The 11,128-nt window shown below is 37.5% G+C and overlaps 1 protein-coding gene across 12 annotated transcripts in view; it reads right to left on the bottom strand.

The window, feature by feature from the left end:
* POC1B (POC1 centriolar protein B) overlaps window positions 1–11,128 on the bottom strand; it is a 120,357-nt gene that overhangs the window by 50,233 nt on the left and 58,996 nt on the right. The gene's annotated exons all lie outside the window — the stretch shown is intronic.

The raw sequence follows: 11,128 nt of genomic DNA, 5'->3' as shown, positions 1-11,128 counted from the left end.
GTCTGGGGTGGGACCTGAGAATCTGAATTTTTACTAAACTCTTAGGTGATGCTCAAGCAAACTGACCATGGATCATATTTTGAGTAGCAAAGTTTTATTTTATTTATTTTTTGAGAAAGAGTCTCACTCCATTACCCAGGTTGGAGTGAACTGGTGCAATCTCAGCTCACTGCAATTCTGCCTCCTGGGTTCAACTGATTGTCCTGCCTTAGCCTCTGGAGTAGCAGGGATTACAGGCATGCACAACTACACCCAGCTAATTTTTGTATTTTTAGTAGAGACATGGTTTGGCCATGTTGGCCAGGCTGATCTCAAACTCCTGACCTCAGGTAATCTACCTGCCTCGGTCTCCCAAAATGCTGGGATTACAGGCGTGAGCCACTGTGCCCAGCCTTGAGTAGCAAGGTTTTAGGTTTCAGCTCAAATATCTTTTCCAGAAAAACGCTCTCTGATCCCACACATTACTGCCTTCAATTCATACTTTTACTGTACCAGCATTCATACTTTCACAGGTTTTGCTTCCCGTTATAACCCACACACATCCCTCATCCCCAGCTCCTACCTTGTGTCTGGCACGTTCATTTTTGTGAAATGAATGAACAATGTCCATTGAACCTGACTTAAGCTGAGTCATTTCCCTTCATGATGCTACTACCACCAGATGCACCACCCTAAATTCAGCTCCCACAGAAATCCAGCTCATCTTTGGTTAGCACAGCAAAAAATTTTCTGATTCTACCACTCATCTGGGGTCTGCAGAGATATGGACAGAAGAGTAATTATTTCCTCATGTACCGGGCTTTCCACTCTAACAAGCTAGTTGGCCCCAGTCTCCACGTATAGTCTACCACTACGCCAGATTCTCCTCTGACAACTGCAAAAAAGGCTGAGGAAGACAGGGAAATCCTAGTTACCGTGGTCAGATCCAAATATCCCACCTTGGTGTAAGGAATGGCTTGGGGAAGGATGAAGGTAGGAAGAAAAGACACAAATTTTTAGTACATTCTCATTTTTTCCCACAGCTTAAATTCTCTTAAAATTAATTTATCCTTACACTTAGGGAAAAAATTTTGCAGTACTTTAGGACCTGTAAAAACCTATAGGAAAAATTACATAAATTAATCACTGGATGAAATAGCTAGAACATGTGCATGAAATAGGTTGTAGTAGGAAAACATAATGGAAGAGCTCAATTGCAAAAAACATATGACAGGCAGAAGCAATGCTACTGTTGCCGGGAGAACTGCCTGGAAAGGATGCCAAGCCAAAAACTAAAACAAAGCATATTCAAAAACATACTCATAATTTGGGATATAAACTCCATGACTGTCATTTTCTTTGATGAATACATAAACATAGTCATAGCACTTTGTAGGATAAATGAACTTAACTAAATATTAATAATATAATAATGTCTTAGAGAAAACTGCTGCTCTATAAATAAAAAGCTTTCAATACACTTAAGGTGAGCAGTAGTTTATTTTGAAATCAAAAGTATTTTTCTCAATTATAACTATTTGGTAAACTTATCAATATACTCAATTTAAAAAACAGTAATTTAAAAAACATAATCTGACATGTTTGAAGTTTCTCATGTGATCTTTTTATATAAGGTGCTCAAAAGGTAAGACAGCCATATGTTTATTATATATATAATTCATAGAACACTTAAATATATAAATGATTTCTAGAAAAGGAAAAAATAAAATCTAAAATAGTGTACATAACTTGAATTTTTCAGTAATTTTACTGTGTACAGAACTGTACAAAAAGTACACAAAATTTTTTAAAAGTACAAATCTGAGTCAAAGTCTTCAAATTTCAACTGATTTTCCAAAGCACATAATTGTTTTTGCTTTACCTTAACGACACATTTCCATACGGAATTATTTTAAATATTTATCATCTTGAAACTTTATTAAATTGCTATCCCCAAAATGTCTAGTTCTGAATTAAGAATAATATTTACGGGCCGGGCGCGGTGGCTCAAGCCTGTAATCCCAGCACTTTGGGAGGCCGAGGTGGGTGGATCACGAGGTCAAGAGATCGAGACCATCCTGGTCAACATGGTGAAACCCCGTCTCTACTAAAAATACTAAAAATTAGCTGGGCATGGTGGTGTGTGCCCGTAATCACAGCTACTCAGGAGGCTGAGGCAGGAGAATTGCCTGAACCCAGGAGGCGGAGGTTGCGGTGCGCCGAGATCGCGCCATTGCACTCCAGCCTGGGTAACAAGAGGGAAACTCCGTCTCAAAAAAGAAAAGAATAATATTTACTCAGCATGGTACTTTGCCTGATACTGGATGTCATTTAAAATAAATTTATTTTCTATATTATCAACCTTAGAGAATGGATCAAGTAGGTCACCAATGTATTTTACTGGAGCTGAAGCTTCAAACAGAAGTGTCCAAGTAAATAGCAAAATTCCTTTGAAAGTTCCACCTATGGGGACACGGTGTTAACACTGTAACACATGTAACTCTATGACATGATCAGTCAAAGAGAGGCAAATTGAGGTTGAGGGGCCCTGAACATGGAATGACTGGACCCCCTAAAACAATAGATAATGCATGATCTGAGGAACAGTAAGAGCATGAGAGAGAGACAGAGAGAGACAGAGACAGAGAGAGAGAGAGAGAGAGAGAGAGAGAGAGAGAGAGAGAGAGAGAAACTGGAAGACATGGCCTTGATTCTGCACACAGCCGTACAGTTTGTATCATAGACTTGGGCTTTCTTTTAAGTCTTGCCCCCAGGATTTCCAACCCAACTAACTGAGGATATTTACCAGGAAAACATAGCTCTGTTTGAAAATAAAAGTCAGGATGTGCACGGTGGTTCATGCCTGTAATCTCAGCGCTTTGGGAGGTTGAAGCCGGAGGATGGCTTGAGTCCACGAGTTCGAGACAAACCTGGGCAATGTGGCAAGACCTCGTCTCCATTTTAAAAAACAACAACACAAACAAACAAAACCCAACCAGCCAACCAAACAACAAAAAGCCAATTTAAAATAGGATTCGCTTTGTAAAAATCACAATAACCAATGACTAAAACTGATGTTCTCATCTATTCCAAAATAAAATAATACCTGCACACATCAGAACAGCAATAACACCACCAAAAGAAGTTTCTGCATACAGATTTCCTACCACTAAGAATATCTTTTCTCAACAGACAAACAAAAACTGAAAATTAGTGACAGGGCAGAAGTGAGAACCTGGGGAGAGCAGTCAGAGAATAGTAACAAAGCCCTGCTAAGGGAGGTAAAGCCATTACGTCATTATGAAAGACAGTTAAAGACATGACAGATCAAATAATTATTCATATCAGGAAGCTATATCCACACAATTAGGCTTGAACAACCTATGATGAGTGCACCATATGGCACACCTTCTGGATAATCAGTAAGAGACAAGAGTGTCTTAAAAACAATTCTTCTTGATGAGCATTCTAACCGTAAGTTAGGAATTGTATGTGCTAAAGTCTGGTGTGTGTCAAGGATTTATGTACTCGGCAAGTAGGAACAGGCAACGCTTAAATTCCCAAAGTAGCCTATACAACCAGTTACTTCACAAGCATTGGTTGACTCAAGGGCCTACTTCTCCACCTGCTCCCAAACTGTAGGTCCTCAAAACTTTCCCTCCCCCACCCTGCAACCAGAGATACACATCAAGCCTCCTTGGCTACTGTACTATGGTGGAAAACATTTACTTAAACCATATTGACCACAAGGAAGCTAAAACTAGGATTCAGAGTGGCAAGTCATGCGGTCTGTGTGTCTAAACATCTGAGAAGCAGGTTGGTGCTGGTGTTCAGAGTCTGTGCTCTGAGGTTAGTTCAATCGGACCCTTGCTTGCCCCTATCACATTCTTGCTGTGTGTCTTTGGGCAAGTTACCCTTTAAGGCTAATTTGTGGAATGCGAGAATGTACACGCATGCTTAGTAATGAGGTAAAATGTTCAGTAGTATGTGAAAAATGGTGGCTATTTTTATGGGAACCACAGGCATGTAAATGAGAATGCTCCCAAATTTCATTTACCAAAACACTGAGACAACACATTTGTAAATTAGTTACATTTAACCATTCCACATGTATATATACTTTAAAACATCATGATATTCATAAGAAATATATACAGTTTTATCTGTCAATTAAACAATAAATTAAAGAAAAAAAGGGGAAAAAAATCCCTGTCTATAATACTTCATTCCTAGACAAGCAACTCAAATTTGCAAGTTGGCAATCGTCAAATTATTTTATAAATCGAGTGCAACGGCAATCAACATTCCAATAGAATGGTTTTTGAAACTGACAGAATAATTTCAAAGTTCATATGGATAAGTAATAGGCAGGAACATCCAAGAAACTTTTGAAGGTAAAAACTGTACATTACATAATATTTTAAAGAAATATTCTAAATCTACAATAATTAAAAAGATATAATAATGGATCAAGAATAGATGATAACAGATCAATAACAAATAGATCAAGAAAAGACAGATCAATAAGACAGAAGAGAAAGTCTCCAAACAGACACAAGTTCATGTGAATTTAATATTTAAAGAAGGTAATTCAAATCAGTGAAACAATACAAATTGAGAGTACTTTGTTAACTATAAATCTGCACCTCATAACTAAATTAATACATCTGGATTTTAAGGTTTTATTATTAAAAATACAACCTCAGGAAGAACAGTTGTTTAGGGATTGATGATGGAATGTCTGCATAGAATCCAAACAACAAAAAATAGTTCTCAAAAAGGTAATGCAGTTAAACCTATCAAAAATCAGAAACTAAATTCAAGGAAAAATGAGAAACAAGGAAAACATATTTGTAGCACATGGCAAGAGGTCAATTTTTCTTTTTCTTTTTTTTTTTTTTTTGGAGACGGAGTCTCACATTGTCGCCAGGGTTGGAGTGCAGTGGCGCAATCTTGGCTCACTACAACCTCTGCCTCCCAGGTTCAAGCGATTCTCCTGCCTCAGCCTCCCAAGTAGGTAGGATTACAGGCATGTGCCACCACACCTGGCTAATTTTTGTATTTTTAGTAGAGATGGGGTTTCATCACGCTGGTCAGGCTTGTCTCGAACTCCTGACCTTGTGATTTACCTGCCTCAGCCTCCCAAAGTGTTGGGATTACAGGTGTGAGCCACTGTGCATGGCCTGAGGTCAACTTTCTTAATTAAAAGTACCTAAGGGTCAATTTTAAAATGAACAATAAGAAAATGTGCCAAGCACACAAATATGCAATCCTCAGAAATATAAATAAGGATTAATCATGAACATGTCAAAGCTCACAAGTCACTAAAAACTGAAATTAACTTGATAATATTTCTTGCTTATTAAGCTGTTTTAAGGTTTTTAACATTTTAAATAATTAAAAATAAATACAAAAACCTTTAAAGGTTTATGTCATGTTGATGTTGTTATTACAAACAATGTTGGAATAGGTGTCTTTGAATAGAAACCTTTGTGTGTGTATCTTATTATTTCTTTAGGATGATTTACTATGTATCACTCAGGGTCCAGCAGAGAAGCAAAAAATACATCCATTATTTTAAAAGAGAGAATTTAATATAGGGAACTGATTAAATGGATTTATAAGCCTGTAAATGCTAAAAGGGAGCTCTGAGGTAAGCAGAGATATTAAATGTATGAAAGCTCCCTAGAGTTGGGGTACAAAGGCAAGAGATTCAATTATTAGAAACTAGACACTCAGAGGTCCCTTGCTGAGAGCTGAGATGGTTTGTTCACATGGAGGAAAGAGGAATGTTCATTAAAAAGACATTCTGAAAAGGAAAAGGAAATGCCTGGCATTCCTTCTCCATCTCCCCTTCAACTTAAAACAAACAACTCTTATGTGCTTCAGAAAAATAATCCAAATAGATACATAAAAAGAGAATTTTGCCACCATAAATACTAAGGCCCACCAAAATTCTGTAATGATTTGGAAAGTAGGTTAAGAAGTATATATGATATAAAAAATGAGCTTTGAAGGGGCCATCATCATCTTGAGTAAAAGAAAAACAAAATACTCTAGGAATTAAGACAAAAAACAGAAAATCAAATTATACTAAAAAATCTTCCATTGCAAAAGTCAATTTGACATTTAAGTGATGGGTTGATTGGTTGGTTGGTTGGTTGGTTGATTGAAAGCAAAATAATTTATGTTGCAGGATGTATGACAGTGTGGCCTGACGATCTCAGAAAGTAAAAGCAAAGAAACTGAAAGACACGGAAAGAACTAGGCTGGGACCAGCCCTGGGCATTAATTGCCAGTTCACTGAGGTGGTAAGGTTTTAAATCTTTAGAAGTCCTAATATATTTTACATAGTTTGAAAGCATATAAATAGGAAGAACTGGTTGAAAAATATGTGTTAGCAGACTTGCTGACTACTTTCACCAATAATTAACTGTCAAGCGCCAAAAAAGAGGAGCAAAGCTAACTAGCTTTACTATCTATGCAGCACCAAATAACTCAAAACCAGAGGGGTATAGAAGTACATACAGAACAGCTGAAAGCTAAGTTCACTATTTTCCGTGAAATTCCCACAGCCCCGCAAATGGCATTTAGCTCTGTAGTAAACCATCCTCTAGGTCAGCAGGAAGCTCATTATGGGCTGACAGTCCAGGAGACAAGCACTTTTCAGAGAGCTACCATAGTAATTTCCTGTGTGAAAAGCTCACTGCTGTTCTTGCATTCCTCAGGGTGCATTTCTTCTCATCTCAGAGGATGTTTCTCTTCCACAGGAAGAGGAAGGAACCAGTTGTTACTGGATGTGTGGGCTGAGAGCTGTTGGGCATTTTCAGCATGCCTCGGTCTCAGCTGTGGGAACTGGGGATGCAGCTTAGGTTCCCAGGCCTGGGACAGTCGATATTACTGCAGTAGTCTCAGGCGTCACAGTTTAGAAATATGGTATCTCAGGAAGTTGGAAGGCATAAATAATACCTGGAACACCTCCAGTTCCCAGAAGTGTGCTAATTTTTTAAAGGAAATTCTAAAAAGTATTTACTGGGTTCCCAAATAGCATGATTTATAAATCCTTTTGTGAAGTTTCCTTTTTTTTTCTTTTCCTGTCTTCACATTTTGTATGGCAAAGTTAAAGTCCTAAATCACTTTTGTCAATAGGAATAAGGACAAGTTTCACTGCATAAAGTATTCTTTAAATAGGACTATTTTGTAAAATTTAATGAGTATCAAATTTTTGGTAAATTTGTTAGTATGTTTTCTTTCCCTGTGGCTTTGAAACTTTAAGAAAAAGAAGGTCAAATTGGTAAATTTGCCAGTATATCTTAATTTAAAAATTGGTACTTGGTGATTATTACTATTTTTATTAAAAAGCATATTTTAATTGAAGGGGGGAAGAAGCCTCTGGACTTCATTGTTATTTTTATTACAGTGATACTCTTAGTAAAACTTTACAGCTATCCAGATTATCTTAAAAAAAAAAAAAAAAGCCATGTTCCTTTAACAAACTAAAACATTTTGCATTTTAGTTTTATTTTTTTTACAATCCCGAAGCATTTTTTTAAAAAGGTCAGCCATCACATTCACAAATGTTAGCAGTTTTTATAATATATGGATCATGATGTACTTCAAAAGCAAAGATCAAACTAATTTGCAAATAGTCTCTTTCCAGTCTCTAATATTTTCTCTCCTATCTCTATTTTAAAGATTGTAATTGAAAAAATACAAATGTGTTTTCTGTTTCTAAATGGCAAAAGATCTTTGAAAATGTTGCATTTTTCCTCATTTACTTATTAGTTATCATGTATGTTCTGTTTTTTTAGATGTCTTTCACAATTTAATTACTTCACTTATTTTAACTTTGAAGGGGAATGTTTTTAAATAGTTTCTCAAACCTTATAAACATTTCTCTTTTACTCCAATTAAGCATCTTAGGGTTTAACATTTAACTTTTTGAGTTACTAGATAAAAAATTACTATGTCCACTTGACATATTTACTATCATTTGCAGTTAAGATAAAAAGTCTCTTAACTCTTAAAAGCAAGATAAATTAAGGGAGGCACCAGCTAGGGAGTCCAGAGACCTGGATCCCATAAATGCTTAAGTTCATTTCCTTTCATACCCTTAGAGCAGGGCAGGGGCAGGAGAAACATACTGCAGAGCCACTAAACCAGCATTTAAACATATGATACAAATGTCTGTTTCCTAATGCTTAGCAAGCAGCCACAAAGATAAATATAACTAGTTTATTATTAGGTATATTATGGATAAATATACCTAGTTTCAGAAGTCATATGCCCTAAACTGACAAATCAAATGCCACCATATAAACTGCTGTAAAGTTTAAAAACTTTACATTGCATATGACTATTTTACACTTTCAAAGTCAGAAGTTTTAGTTTTAAGAGGTTCACATACACCGTGTTCTTTTAGTCTTTCCAAATCTTTGCTTGTATAAGTAGTTAGGAACTGAAATAACTCTGCACTAGTTACGCAATGTTGTCTAGCAACCAGGATGAACTGTTGCCACAACATTCATGGAAATATGCTCTCTGTATCTACAAGTTTACTCTTTGTGTTTCCATATATTTGTCAGCACATTAATATTTTTCAGGTAGCATATACCATATGACAATCTCCATGAAAGTGTATAACCTTTTCCTTCCTAAAAATAGGCTGATAGAAAAAACTTTCTGAAAGAGAAACCAATGCACTTTGCTAAAAAATGAAAATCTAAATGACATTTAGGAAGGAGTGTGCTTCCTAAAGTCATGGAAACAGCAGAGAACCTCTTGCACTGATTTAGCCAATCATTTTTCTGATCCTACAACAGAATACAGGAAAACTGCGATTCTTTTTCTCTCATCAGCCCTTCTGCCAAAACGACGCAGAGCCAGGAGATATTCTCAGCTATCCTGAGATTACTCAAGGCTACATCTTACTGTCCTTGGGGAAAGGAGATAGGGAATCCTACAGCTGACATTCACTCTGTCAGGAAATCCTCTTGGCTCTGCTTTCAAAATACATCCAGAATCCGATCGCTTATCACCGTCTCCTCTGCTACTTCCCTGGGTCAAGCCAGTATTGCCTCCTGTCTGAGTATTTCATTAGCTTCCTAATTAGTCTTCTTGTCCACCCTCGTCAACACTCCTAGCCTTTTCTTGTACAGCAGGCAGAGTGAACCTGTTAAGACATAAGTCAGATCATGTCCCTCCTCTGCAGGAAACCCCCCAGTGGCTCCTATGTCACCTGCAATCTGGCCTTCTATCTATCACTGCTCCACTCTCCTGCAGAGCCTTTCCCAGATAGCCATATGACTAGCTCCCTTCACTCCTTCAGCTCTTTACTCAAAGGCCCCTGTCATGTGACTCTTGTCCTGGCCATACTAGCTAAAATTGCAGCCTTCTTCCTATCTTTTCCTCTCTGCCTTCAGTGCCTTTTTCTCCTTTGCTTTCCCTATACTATATACAGTTTATTTTTTAAATTTGTGAACTGCATTTCTCTGACTGGAATGTAGAATGCAGCCTTCTCTGGAGCAGGTATTTTTGTTTTGTTAACATTCTCTAAAGCCAAGAATAGTGAGTTAATAAATACTTATTCAGAAATATATGTGTGTGAGTAGACATCCTTCCTAGATTCTACCACATCTGCTTCTATTGATTTAGGCAACTTAAAGACTCTAAACTAGACTGATGCATTTTTATTACCGTGGTTCGTATGTGTTCGATTTGTTCTGAAGCAACTACTTACGCCCTGCTTTCTCTCCAGGCACAGTGGCTCATGCCTATAATCCCAGCACTTTGGGAGGCCGAGGTGGGCAGATCACTTGAGGTCAGAAGTTCAAGACCAGCCTGACCAGTGTGGTGAAACCTTGTCTCTACTAAAAAATACAAAAATTAGCCAGGTGTGGTGGCAGGTGCCTGCAATCCCAGCTACTCAGGAAGCTGGGGCAGGAGAATCACATGAATTCAGGAGGTGGAGGTTGCAGTGAGGCAAGATAGTGCCACACCACTGCACTTCATCTTGGGTGACAGAGTGACAGACCTTGTCTTAAAAATAAAGAACTGGTCAAAGGTGTTCTTCTAGAGAAGTCCTCTAGTTTACTCCAGCCCATTAATGATCTCTTCTGAATACTGCCCATTAGCAACTTTTCATTGACATTCATGTACACTTGACATCTAATGTTCTGAAACCAACACTGATTTCTTACTCTCTTACTTATATCCAGCTAGGTTGTTTGTTTCTTGAGATCACGCAGCAAGCTTGATATCTCCCTCAGCATCTCACGTAATGCCTTCATGCAGGACATCTTTAACTATTTTGACTGATGGAACATCAAAAGACTGTAAACTCTTGGATTTTTTTCTATAACATAACTGCATGTTTACTATAAATTAATTTGACTTGAAAGAAATAATGTCTCTAATTCTAAAGAAAGGCATATTCATATTCTGCATTATGGTCATATCCTGCACAGTTGCCAGGACGAAGATAAGAGCACCGTGTCAGCTCTCTGAGAAGAGTCCAGTATTTTGATAATCAAAGGATTACCAACTTCATTTTGTTCATTTATAAGATACACAATAAAATTAATACATCAGAATTTAAGAATACAATTTTCCTAAAGATAAAAAAAATAATCCTAGAGTCTTTTAAGATAAAATTTTATTTACAGTTAGTTTAAAACTTTTTTTTTTTGAGACGGAGTCTTACCTATAGCCCAGGCTGGAGTGCAGTGGCACGATCTCAGCTCACTGCAACCTCCACCTCCGGGGTTCAGGCAATTTCCCGCCTCAGCCGCCCAAGTAGCTGGAATTACAGGAGTGTGCCACCATGCCCAGCTAATTTGTGTATTTTTAGTAGAGATGGGGTTTCACCACGTTGGCCAGGCTAGTCTAGAACCACTGACCTCTGGTGATCCAGCCGCCTCGGCCTTCCAAATGCTAAGATTACAGGTGCGAGTCACTGCGCTCAGTTTAAAACTCTTTGTATTAGGATAAATATAGGGAACAAATTCTTATCTTGCTTGTCTTTTTAGAAGAGAGGAGTGGGGTATCCTGTGTAGCCACACCACGTGTCAATGCTAATGATAAACGCCCTCACATAATTTCGATGATAGAATCCTTGTCTAGTTTTAACTATAAAATGAAAACAATAAAA

The sequence above is a fragment of the Saimiri boliviensis genome, chromosome 7, assembly GCF_048565385.1.
Source record: "Saimiri boliviensis isolate mSaiBol1 chromosome 7, mSaiBol1.pri, whole genome shotgun sequence".
Taxonomy (NCBI): Eukaryota; Metazoa; Chordata; class Mammalia; order Primates; family Cebidae; genus Saimiri; species Saimiri boliviensis.
Note: the sequence above shows the minus strand (reverse complement) of the source record. Positions and strands in the feature narration are given on the sequence as shown.